Raw genomic sequence first — 22,458 nt, 5'->3', positions numbered from 1 at the left:
TCTTGTGTTGCAAAAGTGTTTTGCGATCATACCCTCGTTGCAGAAACTTGTCTACAAGCTTATCCAATTCGCCTTCCAGAGTGGACCTGTCACTGGTGATCCTGGCGACTCGGATCATTTGGGACCGTGGAAGTCCCCTAATGAGACTCTTTGGGTGGTGGCTATTGGCCCTCAAGATGGTATTTTGGTCCGTTGGTTTAACATAAAGTCCTGTTGAGAGTCTCCCGTCTGTGATAGATATACAGACGTCCAGGTAGTTAATGCTCTCCTTGCTGGTTTGAAAGGTATACTTAATCGGAGAGTCACGTGCGTTGGCCGTGGTCATCAGTTGCACAAAGGCTTCCTGTGGGCCAGTCCAGAGAAGGAACAGGTCGTCTATGTACCGAGCGTATAGGAGGATATGTTTGGCTGTTGTGGAGTCTTGGAAAAAGACCGTCTGTTCTTCGCTAAACATATAGACATTGGCGAAAGAAGGGGAGACGTTGCTCCCCATCGCACACCCCGTCTTCTGTTTGAAGAAACGCCCATCGAACAAGAAGAAATTCCTAGTAAGGGTCAACTCAAGTAATTTCATGAACAAGGAGTGATCCAGTGCATCCATTTCTTCAGACCTCAGGAATTCCTTCATAGTTGCCAGGCCCTCTACATGGGGGATACTAGTGTAGAGGCTGTTGACATCGATCGTACATAGAATTGTATTTTTAGGGACCGTTCGGATAGTTGCCAATCGCTGCAAGAAGCAGGTGGTGTCTTTAATGAAGTACTTCTGCCGTACTACCAACGGTTGTAGAATTTTATCTAGCAGTATAGAGACTGGTTGGTAAATGGAATCTCTGGCTGAGATTATCGGACGTCCCGGTGGATGCTCCAAGTTTTTGTGAATTTTTGGAACTGTGAAAAATAGTGGGGCTACCGGGAAGTCCTTGGTGAGCGCCTTCTGTAAATCAGGGCCAATCAGCCCGTCGGTGCAAGCCTTGCTTAAGATGCCGTCGAGCTCTTGTTTATAGCCGCCGGTGGGGTCGTGTGGTAGTTCCTCATATACTGACGTGTCCGACAGTTGGCGTTGTACTTCTGTCAAGTAGTCGGACAGGTTAACTATCACTATGCCGCCCCCCTTATCGGCGGGGCGGATGATAATGTCCTTGTAGGACCCCAGGTCTTTAAGGGCTTTGAGTTCTGCCCGAGACAGATTGTGGTTAGTTCTCGGACAAGCTTTTTGATACTTGGAGACCGATTCCTCCATCAGGCGGATGAATGTTTTTATTGATGAATTGGTGGACGGGGGATCAAATGACGATACAGTTTGAGACCTCACGAACTCTCTGATTTCGATTGATTGAGTCGATGGTGGAGCAGTGATGTGATGAGCTTGAAAGAATTCCTGCAATCTTAATTTTCTTGCAAAACGATGGGAGTCAACTTGCCATGTAAAATCGTCAAATTTAGTGGTGGGGACGAAAGACAGGCCTTTCTCCAGTATTGCCATCTCGTGCACGGTGAGGACCCTGTCGGAAAGATTGTAGATTACCGATTTTTTCTTGTTGAGGACCCTCTGGTTCCTCGTGCATTGCCCGCCCCTGCGGGTGGGCGTCCTCGTCTGCCTTTTTCTTTTTCGGATGCTGGTGTTGCAGGGGTCCCTAAAGGGACACGTGGTGTAGTTGAGGAGCCTTCACTGTCCTGCGGGACGGTATCATTGTCACTATTGGACGTAGCCGACTGAAGGTTCTGTGCTTCCCTTCTTTTACGCCAGCTGTGCCTGGCTCGTGCGTTATATGGTTTGTGCTCCCCTGGTTCCCCTCCCATAAGCCACCGGTAGACTCGGTTCGAATCGTAGTCTTCCTTGACTATCTGGTGCTTGTTTCTTTTGAATTTGATGAGGTCCCTGCGGTAGTTGTCACATTGGACCTGTAGTTTCATCAGCCAATCGTGTTGTGTGTCGGCCTGTAGGCTGTGTAGATGTTCAGCTTCCATAAGTTTAATTTTGTCACGAGTAGTGGATAATTCTTTGCCCGCCTCTTCAACCACAAGGAGCATCAAGTCCAGACTACATTTGTTCAGGATTCCTATCCATTTTCTACAGAATTCCGGACAGAACCGGCCGATTGTCGGGACGTTACGGACTCTGAACCCTCTGGGTATCATCTTCTCCCGATGATAGTCTGAGAGGGAGATCCCATGCAGGAGAAAGTCAATTTCTCGGCGTTTGAGTTTCAGAAGTTGGTGGTAAATGTCCTCGGCCGATCCTGTTTTTTCGGAGTAATCAAGTTGCTCTGTGAAGCGTAGCCGCTCGGCATCATCATCTGTAAAACTGTACAGCTCCCCTTGTGTCGAGGGCATTCCTCTGCAGCCTGGATCACCTTCCGGATAGGAACCTGACGCCATCCTCAAATGTAAAAAGTGCTCTATGCACCTAGTGAAATGATGACTGGTGAAGGGTGCAGCAAGCACGTGGGGGAAATCCTCACCCTGGCTGTTGGTAAGTTGGTAACCAAAGACGATACGTATCGTATCGTCTTTGGTTACCAACTTACCAACAGCCAGGGTGAGGATTTCCCCCACGTGCTTGCTGCACCCTTCACCAGTCATCATTTCACTAGGTGCATAGAGCACTTTTTACATTTGAGGATGGCGTCAGGTTCCTATTCGGAAGGTGATCCAGGCTGCAGAGGAATGCCCTCGACACAAGGGGAGCTGTACAGTTTTACAGACGATGATGCCGAGCGGCTACGCTTCACAGAGCAACTTGATTACTCCGAAAAAACAGGATCGGCCGAGGACATTTACCACCAACTTCTGAAACTCAAACGCCGAGAAATTGACTTTCTCCTGCATGGGATCTCCCTCTCAGACTATCATCGGGAGAAGATGATACCCAGAGGGTTCAGAGTCCGTAACGTCCCGACAATCGGCCGGTTCTGTCCGGAATTCTGTAGAAAATGGATAGGAATCCTGAACAAATGTAGTCTGGACTTGATGCTCCTTGTGGTTGAAGAGGCGGGCAAAGAATTATCCACTACTCGTGACAAAATTAAACTTATGGAAGCTGAACATCTACACAGCCTACAGGCCGACACACAACACGATTGGCTGACGAAACTACAGGTCCAATGTGACAACTACCGCAGGGACCTCATCAAATTCAAAAGAAACAAGCACCAGATAGTCAAGGAAGACTACGATTCGAACCGAGTCTACCGGTGGCTTATGGGAGGGGAACCAGGGGAGCACAAACCATATAACGCACGAGCCAGGCACAGCTGGCGTAAAAGAAGGGAAGCACAGAACCTTCAGTCGGCTACGTCCAATAGTGACAATGATACCGTCCCGCAGGACAGTGAAGGCTCCTCAACTACACCACGTGTCCCTTTAGGGACCCCTGCAACACCAGCATCCGAAAAAGAAAAAGGCAGACGAGGACGCCCACCCGCAGGGGCGGGCAATGCACGAGGAACCAGAGGGTCCTCAACAAGAAAAAATCGGTAATCTACAATCTTTCCGACAGGGTCCTCACCGTGCACGAGATGGCAATACTGGAGAAAGGCCTGTCTTTCGTCCCCACCACTAAATTTGACGATTTTACATGGCAAGTTGACTCCCATCGTTTTGCAAGAAAATTAAGATTGCAGGAATTCTTTCAAGCTCATCACATCACTGCTCCACCATCGACTCAATCAATCGAAATCAGAGAGTTCGTGAGGTCTCAAACTGTATCATCATTTGATCCCCCGTCCACCAATTCATCAATAAAAACATTCATCCGCCTGATGGAGGAATCGGTCTCCAAGTATCAAAAAGCTTGTCCGAGAACTAACCACAATCTGTCTCGGGCAGAACTCAAAGCCCTTAAAGACCTGGGGTCCTACAAGGACATTATCATCCGCCCCGCCGATAAGGGGGGCGGCATAGTGATAGTTAACCTGTCCGACTACTTGACAGAAGTACAACGCCAACTGTCGGACACGTCAGTATATGAGGAACTACCACACGACCCCACCGGCGGCTATAAACAAGAGCTCGACGGCATCTTAAGCAAGGCTTGCACCGACGGGCTGATTGGCCCTGATTTACAGAAGGCGCTCACCAAGGACTTCCCGGTAGCCCCACTATTTTTCACAGTTCCAAAAATTCACAAAAACTTGGAGCATCCACCGGGACGTCCGATAATCTCAGCCAGAGATTCCATTTACCAACCAGTCTCTATACTGCTAGATAAAATTCTACAACCGTTGGTAGTACGGCAGAAGTACTTCATTAAAGACACCACCTGCTTCTTGCAGCGATTGGCAACTATCCGAACGGTCCCTAAAAATACAATTCTATGTACAATCGATGTCAACAGCCTCTACACTAGTATCCCCCATGTAGAGGGCCTGGCAACTATGAAGGAATTCCTGAGGTCTGAAGAAATGGATGCACTGGATCACTCCTTGTTCATGAAATTACTTGAGTTGACCCTTACTAGGAATTTCTTCTTGTTCGATGGGCGTTTCTTCAAACAGAAGACGGGGTGTGCGATGGGGAGCAACGTCTCCCCTTCTTTCGCCAATGTCTATATGTTTAGCGAAGAACAGACGGTCTTTTTCCAAGACTCCACAACAGCCAAACATATCCTCCTATACGCTCGGTACATAGACGACCTGTTCCTTCTCTGGACTGGCCCACAGGAAGCCTTTGTGCAACTGATGACCACGGCCAACGCACGTGACTCTCCGATTAAGTATACCTTTCAAACCAGCAAGGAGAGCATTAACTACCTGGACGTCTGTATATCTATCACAGACGGGAGACTCTCAACAGGACTTTATGTTAAACCAACGGACCAAAATACCATCTTGAGGGCCAATAGCCACCACCCAAAGAGTCTCATTAGGGGACTTCCACGGTCCCAAATGATCCGAGTCGCCAGGATCACCAGTGACAGGTCCACTCTGGAAGGCGAATTGGATAAGCTTGTAGACAAGTTTCTGCAACGAGGGTATGATCGCAAAACACTTTTGCAACACAAGAGTGAAATACTGCAACTCCCTAGGAGTAGCCTCATGGGGACCGAGGTTAAACCTCAAGATAAGAATATCATCCCGTTTGTGACCAGATACAACACTGCTAGTCCGGTTATTCCCCGGGCCTCAAGAGCTTTATGGCCCATAGTCGCAACCGACAAGTCTCTACCAACGTTCAAAGATCGACGCCCCATGACCTGCTTCACCAGAGGCCGTAACATCAAAGACATAGTGGTACACACGGACGTTACAGGCTTTAAATCCTGGTCCGATCGCCCCAAAGGGTTCTTGACCAGAGCGACCGGGTGTTACAAATGCCCGAAATGCACCACTTGTGGGCACATGCTAACGGGCACTACATTCAAACATCCCCATAACGAGTCCAAAGTGAAGATCCACCACACGTTGACCTGCACTTCCTCGTACATCATATACTTGATAATATGCCCCTGTAATTTATATTACGTTGGGAAATCTATCCGTACAGCCAGGGAAAGGATGGCCCTCCACAGGTCAGCCATAAAACAGGCGTTGTCAGGGAAGCCATCGGACCAGCCAGTAGCAAGACACTACGCGGAGAAGAAACACTCCATCAACGACTTCAGACACATCTTGATCGTTCATGTACCCAAATCTTTGAGGGGCGGAGACAGGGAAAGGAAATTGCTCTGCATTGAGGCGAAGTGGATCTACAAGCTCGACACACTTAGCCCGAGAGGCCTAAACGAGCAGATGCCGTGGAATCTCTTCCTGCACAAGTAAAGAGCTTAATGAGGATCGTGTCAAGTCCACACTGACACCAACCTTTCCTTAGTACAACGCAACCTTTTGGACCCCTATAACCCATATAGTGGACTCAGCGGTAACCCGCAGAGCAGCGAGACCTGTGTGGACCCTCACAATCCACCTAGTGGACTTATCGCTATCATCAGCCATGATTATGTTGTACTAGTGTCACTAACCCCTGTCTATGCACCCTTCTTGGATAACATCAGGGACGTTTTGCCACTTCTCTTAATCTTCTCACTACCCTTTCAGCACCACTACACATGACCGTCTTTTCCCTACTGCATGCTGACCGCACTCACCTTACGGTTCCCATCATTTGGGCACAGTAGACATATGCCACCTAATCCTGCATGTTTAATGTATGGCCACTTGTGCACCACACACTGTTGCATGTTTTTCCTGACCTTCGGGTCTCTCTCAGTGTCCATGCAACCTTATAGCCTTTTACATGCACCCCCACGGCTTTCATTCCCCTATGTTTATTTTTCTTTTCACGCCAGCATGCCACACAGCACCATATATTGTGCTGTGTCACATCCCACATACATTGTGCACCTATCCACTTCAGCAGGGCGCGACGGTCTCTGCCGCACCAACTGTCAGCTATGCACACGTCTCTTTGTTTACATTGACGCGTCATTCGGAGCGTCAGCGTCACCGGGTTTCCATGACTCCGGCAGACGCCGCTTGATGACGTCAGCGGCAGACGCCGGAACTCGCCGGGCGGCGCCGATCGCACCAGCACCTGGGGCTCTTCCCTCCCTCCTTCTCTTTTGGTATAAAGGTATGTTTTCTTGCTTTATCTTTTGTTACTCACCTTGACAACGGAACTTGCGCGTCCCGAAACGTTGGAGCTTATGGAGTGATTTAATACACTTGAATTTTTTCACAAGACCCTGAGTGCCGCTGTCTGCTTCGTGTATTTCGTTGCCAACTGCTTTACCCCATTTTATCAGAGGGCACCTGGGCACCCTTGCATCACATAGAGGGAGTGCCAGTCCATCCACCAAAATCTAGTTGTGGAATATGCTAAGTTTGTCTGAAGAGGTGAATTTTCAGGGAACATTTGTAGGTTTGGAGGCAAGAAAAAAGTCTTGTTATGCAAGGGAGGGTATTCTAAAGACTGAGTGCTACTGGAGAAAAAATCCTGTGAGTCTGAATGGGTGCAGACAATGCGTGTGGATGTGTGACGCAGACCTGAGGTGAAGTAGGGAGATATTCTGAGATAAGCGAAGATATGTATGTTCGTTTAGTTTGGTTGATGACCTTATGTATGTGTACAAGTATTTGTATGGTAAGTAAAAGCAGAAAACCAATGTTTTAAGTTGTTAAACTTTATGTGACCCCCTGTAGATGCAGCACAGAGAAACATATTGTCCTTGTACTTACCAGCTTCTTCTGCTTTAAAGCTTGTTGCTCTGATGTAATACCCCCATTATTTGAGGTATTATGGCTGCCGCACATTATTGTGCTTTTCTGCGCATGCACAAGCAGAGAGGGTTCTGTGATAGGTCAGCTGGGATGCTGGAGACAGGTGATAGAAGAGGAGAGGCAGTTGGTGAGCGGCAATTGGTGAGTGATAGTTGGTCTGAGGAAAGGCTGAAGAACTGCTGTGGCAGCCATCTTGAGAGATGGAGAAATCAGAGCTGAGATTAGTGTGACAGAGACTTTCAGTAAAGCCAATGTAAGCAGAACTGAGAGAATAGATATACACAAGGGTGGTCATTCCGAGTTGTTCGCTCATTATTTTTTTGTCGCAACGGAGCGATTAGTCGCTAATGCGCATGCGCAATGTCCGCAGTGCGACTGCGCCAAGTAAATTTGCTATGCAGTTAGGTATTTTACTCACGGCATGACAAGGTTTTTTCTTCGTTCTGGTGATCGTAATGTGATTGACAGGAAGTGGGTGTTTCTGGGCGGAAACTGGCCATTTTATGGGTGCGTGCGAAAAAACGCTACCGTTTCTGGGAAAAACGCGGGAGTGGCTGGAGAAACGGAGGAGTGTCTGGCCGAACGCTGGGTGTGTTTGTGACGTCAAACCAGGAACGAAACTGACTGAACTGATCGCAGTTGCCGAGTAAGTATGGAGCTACTCAGAAACTGCTAAGAAGTGTCTATTTGCAATTTTGCTAATCTTTCATTCGCAATTTTGATAAGCTAAGATTCACTCCCAGTAGGCGGCGGCTTAGCGTGTGTAAAGCTGCTAAAAGCAGCTTGCGAGCGAACAACTCGGAATGAGGGCCAAGGTTCATAGATCAGGGCCAGTATGTAATGGGAGCCGAAATTGGGCTGAGTTTGAAAAATGTCTGGATTTGCAGCAAAAGTCGGACATTTTGCAAACTCGACCAATGTAATAGCATCTGAGTTCATGAAAAGTCGGATGTTTTCTACTCTGTATCTGAGCGCCTGCTAAACAGTCGGATCAAGATGTTTTCCCCATGTTAAACATACAACTCAGCCGATGTAATGGAGTCCAAGTTTGAAAATTTCACAAAAAACAGCTCTACAAAGTCGTACATAAATAGAGTTATTTTTTTGGGGTGAGTGTATTTGTCAATGTTGAAAATCAATTACAAGTACACTATTACAGCACATTCACAACAGGTAAACATTTTTTTTATTATTTCTAACCCTTAACTCAATAATACCTTGATCTCTCAAAATAGTCTGTGTACTGTACATGACATTTATGCAAATTTTTCCCCAGAAAATGCGTCTTTTTCACAAAGGCATGCAATAGGGCGCACAAGCAGATCCTGCTAATTTATGTCATATGCGGCATGCCTATATTCTTTGTATAATTGCGGCTAGGGAAGCCAATCCCGGGCCATTTTTTCAATCCCGGGTATCGGGATTGAAAAATGCCCAATCTCGGGATTCCCGGGATACCCAGCATTGGCTTTTTGCTGTGTGGCCGCCCCCTCGCCCCACCCCGCCCCGCACACATAACTCACCATATACCGGGGGCGAGCGGGGAACATCTACTGAACGCTGCTGGCGGCTCCGTGCAGCGGCTGACGGCGCAGTGTGACCTCTCACGCTGCGCTGGGGAGCCGGAACAAGGAAGCTGGGCAGCATCTGAACGTCCTGTGGACGCTCAACGTTGATCCCTCAATCCCCGGGATTGGAGCTTCCAATCCCGGTATTGCATTCCGGCCATTTTTGGCCCAAAATCCCAGGATCCCGCCGATCCCGATCCCGGGATTGGCCCCCATAATTGCGGCTGTATCTGCATATGAAATGTTATACTACAGTGTATTCCTGCCAAACACAGTAACATAATTTGGTATGCCGATACATCCACTATTACATACAGAATATAGCCATGTCGCATATCATTTTAATCAGCATAAGCTGCTTGTGCGTCCTGGAGGACTGGGATTTATATAGGGTGTGTGTTGCTTCAAACATGGGACTTTTTGGTGCCAATGGATAATTTTCTCCCACACTGTGCAACTGTTATATTAAAAGACGCTTTCCGGTTGGTCTGAAAAAATCGGACACTTCCTGGTCTAAAAATCCCGTGAGAAGTCTGGATAGTGTACTACAGGCATGCCCAAAGTCTGGCCTGGGGGCCAATTGCAGCCCGTGCTCACATTTACACCGGCCTGTAGCCTCTGTGCAGCCCTCAGCTCTCAGGCACACTGCCTTTGCAGACCGCTGCACCCCGCCACACTGACACTCCCTGCCCATTGTTGTCAGCCGCGCTACACGGTGACTGACAGCTATCTTCCCCTCCTCTGCATGCAGACTATAGGCTGGTCTGCTGATGATCTGGTGAGACAGGAGGGCTCGGGTTGCCTCTCCCGCCGAGACAAACCCAGCCCTCCTGTGTGTATGAATCTATAAAAGGAGACACCAGGGAGGATCATCACGGTGGCCATCTTTACTGCAGCTCCGCAGCAGTGTGCGGTGATCAGCGGTCTCAATAAAGGGGTCATTCCGACCCATTCGCACGCAGCGGTTCTTCGCTGCGGTGCGAACGGGTTGGAAATGCGCATGCGCTGTGGTCGCATTGCGCATGCGCATCGTTGCCTGTCGAGAAATGTGATCGCAGCGGCAATCGCAAGAAGACGGACAGGTGGAAGGCATTCCGGGGTGGATACTCACCGTTTTCCAGGCGTGGTGAGTCCAACGCAGATGGATCCAGGCGTTTGGAGGGCGGATGTCTGACGTCAGGACCGGGACCTTCATTGCTGGATCCGTCGCACTGGGTGAGTAACAGCAGCCCTGGTCTTGTTTTACTTGAAACATTTTTTAGCATAGCAGCCCTGCAATGCTAAAATACACTCCCCCATAGGCGGCAGGTTGATTGCACCAGCAGCAAAAAGTTGCTACGTGCGATCAACTCGGAATCACCCCCTAAGTTCAGTGCTTCACCCCCTCACAGGTGTTCTGGGTTAAAACATTTTCACTTGTAAGTAGTTCTCCAATGTGTATCTGGCAGCACTGCGCATATAATGTGTATCTGGCAGCACTGCTGGGGGCATATAATGTGTATCTGGCAGCACTGCTGGGGGCATATAATGTGTATCTGGCAGCACTGCTGGGGGCATATAATGTGTATCTGGCAGCACTGTGGGGGCATTTGTGTATCTGGCAGCACTGCTGGGGGCATATAATGTGCATCTGGCAGCACTGTGGGGGAATATATTGTGTATCTTGCAGCACTGTGGGGGCATTTGTGTATCTGGCAGCACTGCTGCGGGTAATATAATGTGTATCAGGCAGCACTGCAGGGGGCATATAATGTGTATCTGGCAGTACTGGTGGGGGCATATAATGTGTATCTGGCAGCACTGTGGTGGCATATAATGTGTATCTGGCAGCACTGTGGGGGCATTTGTGTATCTGGCAGCACTGCTGGGGGCACATAATGTGTATCTGGCAGCATTGTGGGGGCATATAATGTGTATCTGGCACTGGGGGCATTTGTGTATCTGGCAGCACTGGGGGCATTTGTGTATCTGGTAGCGCTGCTGGGGGCATTAGTGTATCTGGTCGGCCCCCACACATTTTCACCTCACCAAATCTAGCCCTCTTTGCAAAAGTTTGGAATCCCCTGGTGTACTACATCAGCCATCAGTGTATCTGGACTGCAGCCTTGCCAGCCAGCCAGCCAGCCAGCCAGTCACTAACAGGTACAGAGTTTTTATTTTACAAAAGTGCTGGAAAGATGGATTTGGAGGCAGGAGGGGTCTAATAAACCTCCTTTTAAGATAAATAATTACCCAGGGAGCGCAATCAACAATGAATTTATTACAGTTAAAAAATATATTTAAAAACACATTAAATACACATGTATGGAAAATGTTAATAAAAACAACAATTAATAAACAGTATTCTGTTCCTCAGTCTCCAGTGGAAACAACAATGATCTCACTGTAATTTGAATATCCCTCAGTCCATGTGGAGCTTATATTCAGATATATCAACTTATATTTCTCTCCTGGGCCAAGTTTAGAACTCGTATGATCTTGAGCCCATATAATGCACTGAGAGTCCACTTGTAAAAGATACTTGCAGCAGTTACAAAGTGTCTGTTAATGCGGCTCTTAGTTACTATTTGAAAGTTTCCCGGGGAGGCCCTATGGCCCTCATTCCGAGTTGATGGCTCGCTAGCTGCTTTTAGCAGCAGTGCAAATGCTAAGCCGCCGCCCTCTGGGAGTGTATCTTAGCTTAGCAGAAATATGAACGAAAGGATCGCAGCGCTGCTACAAAAAAAAAATTGTGCAGTTTCAGAGTAGCTGCAGACCTACTCCTACCTTGCGATCACTTCAAACTATTTAGTTCCTGTTTTGACGTCACAAACACGCCCTGCGTTCGGTGAGCCACGCCTATGTTTTTCCAGCCACTCCTACGTTTTTATCTGGCACGCCTGCGTTTTTTCACACACTCCCTGAAAACGGTCAGTTACCACCCAGAAACACCCACTTCCTGTCAATCACTCTGCGGCCAGCAGTGCGGCTGAAAAGCGTCGCTAGAGCTTGTGTAAAACTGCATTGGCTTTTGTGAAAGTACGACTCGCGTGCGTAGTCCGCCCCATACGCATGCGCAGATTTGGCGTTTTTTTGCCTGATCGCTGCGCTGCGAACAACGGCAGCTAGCGATCAACTCAGATTGAGGGCCTATGTGCACACTGGTAATCACAGTGCTAGGTTCAGACCTCGTCCCCGCTACTGCTGCCCGTTTGTAGTTGATCCCGTATACTCACAGCCAGAGGAGAATCCTTTACTGGCTAAGACCTTCACTGTCAGGTTGGATGCGTGCCCGTCTTTCTCTGTGCAATACGGCGGAGTTGGGGATCAGTCACTCAGTGCTGTGAACGCGTCCACTGGAGAGTCATCTGTATCAAAGTCTAGAATAAATTATCTACATTACTTACGCGTTTCTCCGCTATATTGAAGCAGTGGTTTTGTCAGAGGATAATAAACCTGGTATCAACACCATCTATGCATCCCTTCTGGGTAGTGTCTCAGCATAAGTTACTTTATGGGTAGTCTATATCATTTCACTATAGATAGGACCTATTATTCCCTCAAGTGATATTCTGTATTACTGATATGTAAAACTTTCACCCAGACACATAATGGGCTGCAAAGGACCTGTACTTACTCCAGTAGTGCGCTTCTTCTTCACAGTGGTACAGTGAGAACAGGTGGGCCAAATACACAAAATGTGGCTAAATCACCTCACACACTTGGCCTCACCACCTCCACTCTGTACCACCCCCTGCCACTGCTCTCCACTTGGTCTTTTCATCTTGGAGAAAAAACAGACCGATTGACAATCTCAGGTTCTCTCACACTTTAAAACTTCACTGCCACTGGACCTGCCTCTTGGCAGAGCTTCAGGTGATTACCATGACACACTTGCTCTTTTTGTGGGAGCATAAAGAAATACCTTGTCCCCTGGTTTAAATGACAACTGCTGTCCTATTAAACTTTGTCACTGCTTCCCTTTGGCTTCTACTAGGTCCCTGCCGACATGATAAAAAGGGGTTGGCACACTGAAAATAGATCTAGGGCAAGATTTCCTACAGATTGGACAATACCAACAATACCTCATGACAGCCACATGAACTTCAGCTCGGCAGAATCTATGCAGGAATCATTCCAGTGTTAAGTCCTCCCCAAGAGGTCCCCTTCATACTGTATATGAGAATGTGCCATTTTTGGTACAAGTGAGAAATGTACCTGTGGAATAACTACAGTAGCTGTTGAGTCCTCTCCCCTTGAAAGACACTAAGGGGTATATGCAATTAGCGGCGAATCGCGGCAAATTATCGCTGTTTTTTAATTCGACACAATTCGACAGGTGAATTCTGGCAGGTGGCTTCCGGAATTCACCATATTCAATGAAAAACGGATTCGACAGTCCCGCGGGCGAAAAACGGACGATTTGCTGGATTTTGCCGCTATTTAAAAAAACGGGGAAAAACCCGGAAAAAAATGGCATGGGGTCCCCCCTCCAAAGCATAACCAGCCTCGGGCTCTTCGAGCTGGTCCTGGTTCTAAAAATGCGGGGGAAAAATTGACAGGGGATCCCCCGTATTTTTAAAACCAGCACCGGTCTCTGCGCCTGGTGCTGGTACAAAAAATACGGGGGACAAAAAGAGGGTCCCCCGTATTTTTTACACCAGCATCGGGCTCCACTAGCTGGACAGATAATGCCACAGCCGGGGGTCACTTTTATACAGTGCCCTGCGGCCGTGGCATTAAATATCCAACTAGTCACCCCTGGCCGGGGTACCCTGGGGGAGTGGGGACCCCTTCAATCAAGGGGTCCCCCCCCAGCCACCCAAGGGCCAGGGGTGAAGCCCGAGGCTGTCCCCTCCATCCAAGGGCTGCGGATGGGGGGCTGATAGCCTTGTCAAAATTGAAAGAATATTGTTTTTTTCCAGTAGTACTACAAGTCCCAGCAAGCCTCCCCCGCAAGCTGGTACTTGGAGAACCACAAGTACCAGCATACAGGAGAAAAACGGGCCCGCTGGTACCTGTAGTACTACTGGGAAAAAAACACCCAAATAAAAACAGGAGACACACACCGTGACAAGTACAACTTTATTACACACTGCCGACACACATACATACTTACCTATGTTGACACGCCGACTGCCACAGTCTCCGACGATCCGAGGGTACCTGTGAAAAAAATTATACTCACCTGCCAGTGTCCAGAGATAAATCCACGTCCAGAGATAATCCTCGTACTTGCCAAAAATAAAAACACGAACACCCGAACCACCGGACTGAAAGGGGTCCCATGTTGACACATGAGCACCCTTTCCCCGAATGCCGGGACATCACGTGACTCCTGTCACTGAGGTCCCTTCAGCCAATCAGGAAGCGCTACTCCGTGGTGCTCACCTGATTGGCTGTGCGCGTCTAAGCTCAGACAGCGCATCGCACAGCTGCCTCCATTACTTTCAATGGTGGGAACTTTGCCGTCAGCGGTGGAGTTACCCGCAGTCAGCCGCTGACCGGCGGGTGACCCCACCGCTGACGGCAAAGTTCCCACCATTGAATATAATGGAGGGAGCTGTGCGATGCGCTGACAGCTCAGACGCGCACAGAGCCAATCAGCAGAGTGCAAGGACGTTGCGCTCGCTGATTGGCTTACGAGAACTTTCAGTGATAGCAGTCACGGGGGGGTCTCTCTGCATTCGGGGAAAGGGCACATGGGACCCCTTTCAGTACGCTGGTCGGGTGTTCGTTTTCTTTTTTTGACAAGTACGTGGATTTATCTCTGGACCATGGATCAGGTGAGTATAATTATCTTTTATTTTCAGGTACCCGTGGATTCTACTTGGAGAAGAGGACCGACTGCTTCGTGTCAACATAGGTAAGTATGTGTGTGTCGGCAGTGTGTAATAAAGTTGTACTTGTCACGGTGTGTGTCTCCTGTTTTTATTTGGGTATTTTTTTTCCAGTAGTACTACAGGTACCAGCGGGCCCGTTTTTCTCCCGCATGCTGGTACTTGTGGTTCTCCAAGTACCAGCTTGCGGGGGAGGCTTGCTGGGACTTGTAGTACTACTGGAAAAAACAATATTCTTTCAATTTTGACAAGGCTATCAGCCCCCCATCCGCAGCCCTTGGATGGGGGGACAGCCTCGGGCTTCACCCCTGGCCCTTGGGTGGCTGGGGGGGGGACCCCTTGATTGAAGGGGTCCCCACTCCCCCAGGGTACCCCGGCCAGGGGTGACTAGTTGGATATTTTAATGCCACGGCCGCAAGGCACTGTATAAAAGTGACCCCCGGCTGTGGCATTATCTGTCCAGCTAGTGGAGCCCGATGCTGGTGTAAAAAATACGGGGGACCCCTACTCTTTTTGTCCCCCGTATTTTTTGCACCAAAAAAATACGGGGGATCCCCTGTCAATTTTTTACCCACATTTTTAGAACCAGGACCAGCTCGAAGAGCCCGAGGCTGGTTATGCTTTGGAGGGGGGACCCCACGCCATTTTTTTCCTGAATTTTACCATTCCATCTAAAAAAAATAAAAAATAAAAAATATATATTTTAAAAAATATATAAATAATACTTGTGCCTCCAAAAAAGACAAACCAAGTACCTAATCCCTTCTAATATAAATAGATATGCTATTATCAATAAAAAAACACACAAAAAAACATGTTTTAAATTTTTTTTATTAGTTTCACCCACCAAAGTGTGGCGGATTGAAAATGTCGAATTTACTGTCTAAAAGCACTGTTGTCGAATTTCCAAACTTCAATTGAATACACTTTGGTCGAATTGCAGCACTTGTATCATTGCAGAAAAGTCGAATTTGACAAAAGTCGAATTTCAAAAAGTCGAATTTTGAAAGTCCGTTTTTTGGACGGAAAGTACTGAATTGCATTGACGATTTTTTTTTGGGGGGCGAAAAAGTCCCGAAATTCGACAATTTCGGGAATTCGACCGCAATTGCATATACCCCTAACTCTGTACAATAAGCCATTTTTAACTATAAAATAAACTGTTACTAGCAGGCTGGGAAGGCTTCTCTAGCCCATTAATTATTACGGGTGGTATTCATGTGACCGCCGGTCAGCTGACCGACAGTCACATGACCTCCTCCACCATCCCGACGGCTCGCTATCCCGATGGTCGGCATGCCGACCAACAGGGACTATTTCCACTCGTGGGTGTCCACGACACCCATAGAGTGGGAATAGAACCTGTGGCGACCGCAGGTCGCCACCAAGCCCGCAGCGTTGCAAGCGCAGCGAGCCCGCAAGGGGCTTGCTGCACTCGCCCCTCCCCGCCGGGATCCCGGCGTCGGTATGCTGCCGGGATCCCGGCGTCGGTAAACTGACCGGCGGTCTCCTGACCGCCGGTCAGCCGTACTACACCCATTATTACTACAGCTCTAATTGCATTTGTTAAGTTTGCATCTTTAAGTATGTTTCATGCACACTCCTATAGGAAAAACTGTCCTGTGGCAGGTTACAATCCTCCTCACTTGTTCTGGACAACAGGGTTTCATCTGTAGTCTCTCCCAGTATGATAGCACTGTTCCTATTTCTCCCCACCACTTTTTGCTATGCCTTACTCCCAGAGTTTTCCGTGGTTCATCCGTCAAATTTCCCAAGTTAGAGTCCTGGAAGGGTAACTCATTTACACTAGCTGCCTTCTTCATCACTTGCTCACTCCTGGACTAATAGCACAAACCACAGAAATGTGAGACAGGTTACAGTCCATGGGTTCCTGTAGGAGGGCAAATTGGATCCACAAATGTCTCACCTCTGCTCCTTTTCCATTATGGCACTCTCATGTTAGGGTCCACGACCACTTGCTCTAATTGTTGTGTTTCATGGCCTTAGCCAGAAATTGGGGTCTATTCGTGCAGCAGTGAAAGTCCTTATTCAGCGATAACAGGGCTTTTCACTGCTTTGTTTCATTCATAAAAGGGGTTACTGTGGTTTCTCCAGGGGTGACCCAGATTCATGTCAGGATAGCTTCCCCATACGAGGAGAGCAATTTATTGAAACACGGAAAGCATGGCTTATGGTTTAGCTTCTCAAAACTAATATGCCATCTCAGGATGGTGTAAGGAGGCTGCTGACAGGAGAAGAGCAGAGGAGACAGCTGTCTCTCTGCCTCCTTCCTGTTCTCTTCACCCACTTCACTGAGTCCAGCCAATCAGCAGGGCTTAGGGAAATGATTGATATGCAATCACGCTGGGCCATAAAGTTACATTACAGGAGAAGTCAAGATCTCCCACCTGTTACTTGGTGTAAATAGTAAAAAGTGATTAGTGTGATATAGGGAAAGTCCGCAATGCCGCAGCATAGAGTCACTACCTGGGCTGGGAATTGGGATCAACCTCCCGCCATAGGGGAACAGTCTCCTCCAAAGTTTCCTATAATGGACTTCCCCGCCGGGAGCACCTTCTGCCTATGTTCTAGCCACTTGTTGTAGGGTGTCATCAACACTCACAGTGGTTCAGGGCATCCTTACATTAGGCTTCTACCCATGTTGGTCCCAACAGTTTCTCAAACACCCACCTGCTTCAAGAGCCTAAAAAACGGGACTGTCCCATGAAAATCGGGACAGTTGGGAGGTATGGATACAGAATTGTAAGGCAGACTCTTTAAGTCACCAGACTATTTTTCCAGGGGAATTGTCTCAGTACTGAGAAGTTTTTCACAGTCTAGTTGTGAGATAGGTACAGTCAGAGATAGAATTTATGGCCTCTCGGTTCAACAACAAGCTGGACAGGTTTTGTTGCTGAAGCAGGGATCCACTAGCATTTTTAGTAGATGCTATAGTAGCTCCATGGAAATTTTAACTGGCATACATGTTTCCATGATTCCAATGGGTTCTAAGGAAAATAAAAACAAGTATAAGATTCTAGTAATATTAGTAGCACCAAACTAGTCAAGAAGAGTTTGGCACACAGACATACTAGAGTGAAAATGGTAGTGGGTTTGGGAGTCAGACTCCCTCTACATCAGGATCTGTTGTGCCAGGGGACAATTTTGTGTCAGGACATTCAGAAGCTAAATTTGATTACATGGCTCTTGAAGCCAAGACTTTAAAGAAAAAAGGTAATTTAGACTATGATTAAAGCCAGGAAGTAGGTTTCTGCAAACAATGATAGAGTATTGAAAATTATATTAATTGGTGTAAAAAGGAGAAAGTTTTGCATTCCTCTTTTTCATTGCCTAGAGTGCTTTCTTTCTACAGTCTGGTTTCTCGTTAGGTCACAAGCTAGGATCTTCGAAGGTGTAGGTATCAGAACTTTCTGGGGTAAATTTACTCAAATTTGTGTATCTGTCGATGTCAGCCGAGATAAATCTCAGCTGACATCGGCTGTTTAAGATTGCAACTTTAGAAAAAAAACAAAAACGGTAATTTACTAAACTACCGTGTTTTTTCAGTTCAAGTTTCCCGATGTCGGTGTCATTCTTATTGTTGGGCAGTGTTTTATGGGGGAGTTTAGAAAAACACTGCCGGACATGACACAATGAAGCCCAGCCGGATCAGTAAGATCTGTGCAGGGCTTCATTGTGTACAGTATTTAAGTAGTTAAAAAAAAATGTGTGGGGTCCCCCCTCCTAAGCATAACCACCCCCGGGCTCTTTGAACCGGTCCTAGTTGTTAAAATACCGGAACAAAAAAATGCGTAGGGGTTCGCAGTATTTTGAAAACCAGCACCAGGCTCTTGGATAGGTCCTGGTTCCAAAAATATGGGGGAAAAAGTTACAAGAGTGACCTCAATTAACCTTACGATCTGCGGTAGACTGCAGGTTCCCACCATAGACAGCAATGGGATGCGCTCCGTTTGATTGGCATGCCGGGAGCGCACAGCCAATCAGGAGAGTGCTATGACGTTGCGTTCCCTGATTGGCTGAAGGTTACCAAAGTGACATAAGTCAGGAGGGGTACTTGTATTCGGGGAAAGGGTATTCATGTGAACACATGAATCCCCTTTACGTCCACTGATTCGGGATAGTTGAGTTTTTTTTTAACCATGTAGATGCCTATATGGACTGAAGAGAACCAATCTACACTGGAAATAGGTGAGTATATATATATATATATTTTTTTTTTTTACAGGTACCCAATGGATTCTACTGGAGAAGGGGACATGAATGACAGTGTGGGATATAGGTAAGTATATGTGAGTATGAGTGTGCACAGTGTGTGTGTATTGTCTTTATTTGATTATTTCTTTTGTTGTGGAACTACAGGTACTAGCGGGCCCTTTAATGCCCCACATGCTGGTACTTGTGGTTCTCCAAGTACCAGCATGTGGGAGAGGCTTGCTGGGACTTGTAGTTCCACAGCAAAATTCAATATTTAATTCTTCTTTTTTACACAAAAAAGTTATGAAGTTGCCACCCACAACCCAGGGGTGGCGGCCATAGCCCCGGGCTTCATCCCTGGCCCTTGGCTTCCTGTAGTGGGTGACCCTTTATTGGGGGGTCCCCACTCCCACAGGGAACCCCGGCCAGGGGTGACTAGTTAGGCTAATGCCATGGCTGCAGGAACCTATATAAATGTGTCCCCCGGCTGTGGCATTATGTCCTTCACTAGTGGAGCTCGGTGCTGGTTTTTAAAATACTGGTAACCCCTACACATTTACCCCCCAGTATTTTAACAACTAGGACCGGCTCAAAGAGTCCTGGGCTGGTTATGCTCAGCATGGGGGTTATGTTCAGCTACTTAGGCACCTCCTTTTGTGCCTGTGAAGGAAGTAGACCTTAAGTGGATATCTTGGAAGTTGGCTTTTCACTTAGCCATAACATCAGCTAGCACAGGGTGTCAAAGCATTATCTTGCAAATCTCAATTTGTAGTCATCCATGAGAATAGGGCAGTTCTACACACACTTCCTTCTTTTCAGCCTAAAGTGTTGACAGATTTCCATTATATCAATAAATTGTCATACCCTCCTTTTCTAAAGAATTAGTAAAACAGATAGTTTATTCATTATGTATGATGCTAAGAAAAGATGTTTGCAAGCATCTAAGCAAGTTATAGCCAGATGGATTACGGCCACAGTTAAGCAGGAATATACTAGGGCTGATAAGCCTGTTCTTGTTAAGATTTCAGCTCATTCCACTCGCTCAGTAGGTACTTCATGGGCAGAATGGAATGGGGCATCTGCAGAGCCGTTATGTAGAGCAGCCACATGGTCCTTAGGCAGTGGCGTAAGTTCGTCCCAGTCGCCCGGAGGCATGATAAATGTTGGTGCCCCCTACATATACACATACACACACATACCATATGTAGCTATCCGGCACTAAGGGTGAACAGTAGCAGCGTGCTCAGGTACCTTTCCCAGTAGTAATATAGATACACATACAAAGTGGACGCACACCAAGTCAGTTATTACAATAAAACAGACACCAGCATACCATTATAGTACACCTACAGTGCTCCCTCACCCGCCAGCAGGTCTCGATGGAGATGCTTTGGCGCAGTGGTGTGCCGATATAATTAGTGTTCACTGTAGGATTTTTTTTACGGCAGGGTGCTGATCACGGGGAGGGATGGGCAAACTTAGGTACATACTATAATGCTTGGTGCTCCCATACCTATGGGCCAAAACATGGACAGTGCGCGCCGAAGGCGCGCTCCAAAAATCTAGCGGCGTTGTTTCATAATAGGGGCCAAACACTTTATTACAACACGGTGGTGCACCTAATACACATTGCACCAGATAGAACCTCCTACACACTGCGACAGATAGAGCACGTTATACACACTGCACCAGGTAGAGAGCACTGAGGCACACTGCACCAGGTAGAGAGCACTGAGGCACACTGCACCAGGTAGAGAGCACTGAGGCACACTGCACCAGGTAGAGAGCACTGAGGCACACTGCACCAGGTAGAGAGCACTGAGGCACACTGCACCAGGTAGAGAGCACTGAGGCACACTGCACCAGGTAGAGAGCACTGAGACACACTGCACCAGGTAGAGAGCACTGAGACACACTGCACCAGGTAGAGAGCACTGAGGCACACTGCACCAGGTAGAGAGCACTGAGACACACTGCACCAGGTAGAGAGCACTGAGGCACACTGCACCAGGTAGAGAGCACTGAGGCACACTGCACCAGGTAGAGAGCACTGAGACACACTGCACCAGGTAGAGAGCACTGAGGCACACTGCACCAGGTAGAGAGCACTGAGGCACACTGCACCAGGTAGAGAGCACTGAGGCACACTGCACCAGGTAGAGAGCACTGAGACACACTGCACCAGGTAGAGAGCACTGAGACACACTGCACCAGGTAGAGAGCACTGAGGCACACTGCACCAGGTAGAGAGCACTGAGACACACTGCACCAGGTAGAGAGCACTGAGGCACACTGCACCAGGTAGAGAGCACTGAGGCACACTGCACCTGGTAGAGAGCACTGAGACACACTGCACCAGGTAGAGAGCACTGAGGCACACTGCACCAGGTAGAGAGCACTGAGGCACACTGCACCAGGTAGAGAGCACTGAGGCACACTGCACCAGGTAGAGAGCACTGAGGCACACTGCACCAGGTAGAGAGCACTGAGATTGAAGTTTACAGCTGCAAAATACTTACAAGGTTAATTTAGCCCAGGGGGACTCTCATGTGCTTACCGGGTCCGGCGGCGCACGGCTGGGTCTGGCGGCGTGGCGGGGTACGGCAGGCAGAAAACGGCGGGTTGGTAGGGCGCACAAAAACGGGCAGGGTGGGATTCATCTGTCTAAAAAAAGGTGCAGACACCTAGCGTGAACACTAGATATATATATAAAAAAAACACAAACGCCTCATTCACTTAAACACACACACACACGTCTCTTTCACTTACACACACAAGTCTCTCTTACATACACATGCCTCCCACTTACACACACATACATGCCTCTCACTTACATACACATGTCTCTCACTTACACACACACACACACATCACTCACACACATGCCTTTTACTTGAATGCACAACTTTCATTAAAAACACACACACACCTCACTTAAAAACAAGCACACACAAAACACAGTGCTTCCCCCCCAAATACACCTCTCCCCTACCCCCCACACAGTGTCTACCTTTGGCTTTCATCATCAGGCTGACGGAGCAGAGAGCTTCCCTCGGCTGGCTAGAAGAGGAGCTGTGCTCTGGAGCTCCCCCTAGCTGCAGCCAGTGCCATCTCTCCCTACAGGAGGCAGCTTCCGTGTCAGTGACTGCTCCTCCGTCCACAATAGCAGCGCAGTTCTCAGGCTGCGGGAGACAGTGGAGGAGATGCGCCCCCTTGTGGTCAGGAGCCCGGCGGCAGCCGACTCCACTGCCTCCCACAGTTCCGCCCCTGTCCTTAGGGGGTAATTCAGACCTGATCGCTGCTGTGCGTTTTCACACAGCGGGCGATCAGGCATAAACTGCGCATGCGTATGCACCGCAATGCGCAGGCACGTCGCACGGGTACAAAGCGGATCGCCGCTGAGCTATGGGTTTGTGCGACGGATCCATTTCCATGGGCGATCGCAAGGAGATTGACAGGAAGAAGGCATTTGTGGGTGTCAACTGACTGTTTTCAGGGAGTGTCTGGAAAAATGCAGGCGTGTCCATGCGTTAGCAGGGAGGGTTACGGACGTCAATTCCGGTCCCGGACAGGCTGATGTGATCGCAGCGGCTGAGTAAGTCATGGGCTGCGCAGAGACTGCACAAAATCTTTTTG

The 22,458-nt window shown here is 48.2% G+C and overlaps 1 long non-coding RNA gene across 3 annotated transcripts in view; it reads right to left on the bottom strand.

The window, feature by feature from the left end:
• Positions 1–22,089, bottom strand: part of LOC134919067 (uncharacterized) — a 59,358-nt gene extending 37,269 nt beyond the window's left edge. The window contains exons 1-4 of one of the 3 annotated variants that reach the window (XR_010177452.1): positions 21,833–22,089; positions 21,380–21,486; positions 12,004–12,147; positions 7,179–7,412 (exon numbers count right to left, since the gene is read on the bottom strand). This is a non-coding gene — a long non-coding RNA (uncharacterized LOC134919067). The remainder of the gene's footprint in view (positions 1–7,178; positions 7,413–12,003; positions 12,148–21,379; positions 21,487–21,832) is intronic. The other 2 variants (XR_010177454.1, XR_010177453.1) reach the window with 2 other exon arrangements.
• Between the last annotated feature and the right edge of the window lie 369 nt (positions 22,090–22,458).

The sequence above is a fragment of the Pseudophryne corroboree genome, chromosome 1 (assembly GCF_028390025.1).
Source record: "Pseudophryne corroboree isolate aPseCor3 chromosome 1, aPseCor3.hap2, whole genome shotgun sequence".
NCBI classification, from domain to species: Eukaryota; Metazoa; Chordata; class Amphibia; order Anura; family Myobatrachidae; genus Pseudophryne; species Pseudophryne corroboree.
This window is presented reverse-complemented; position numbering and strand designations above follow the sequence as displayed.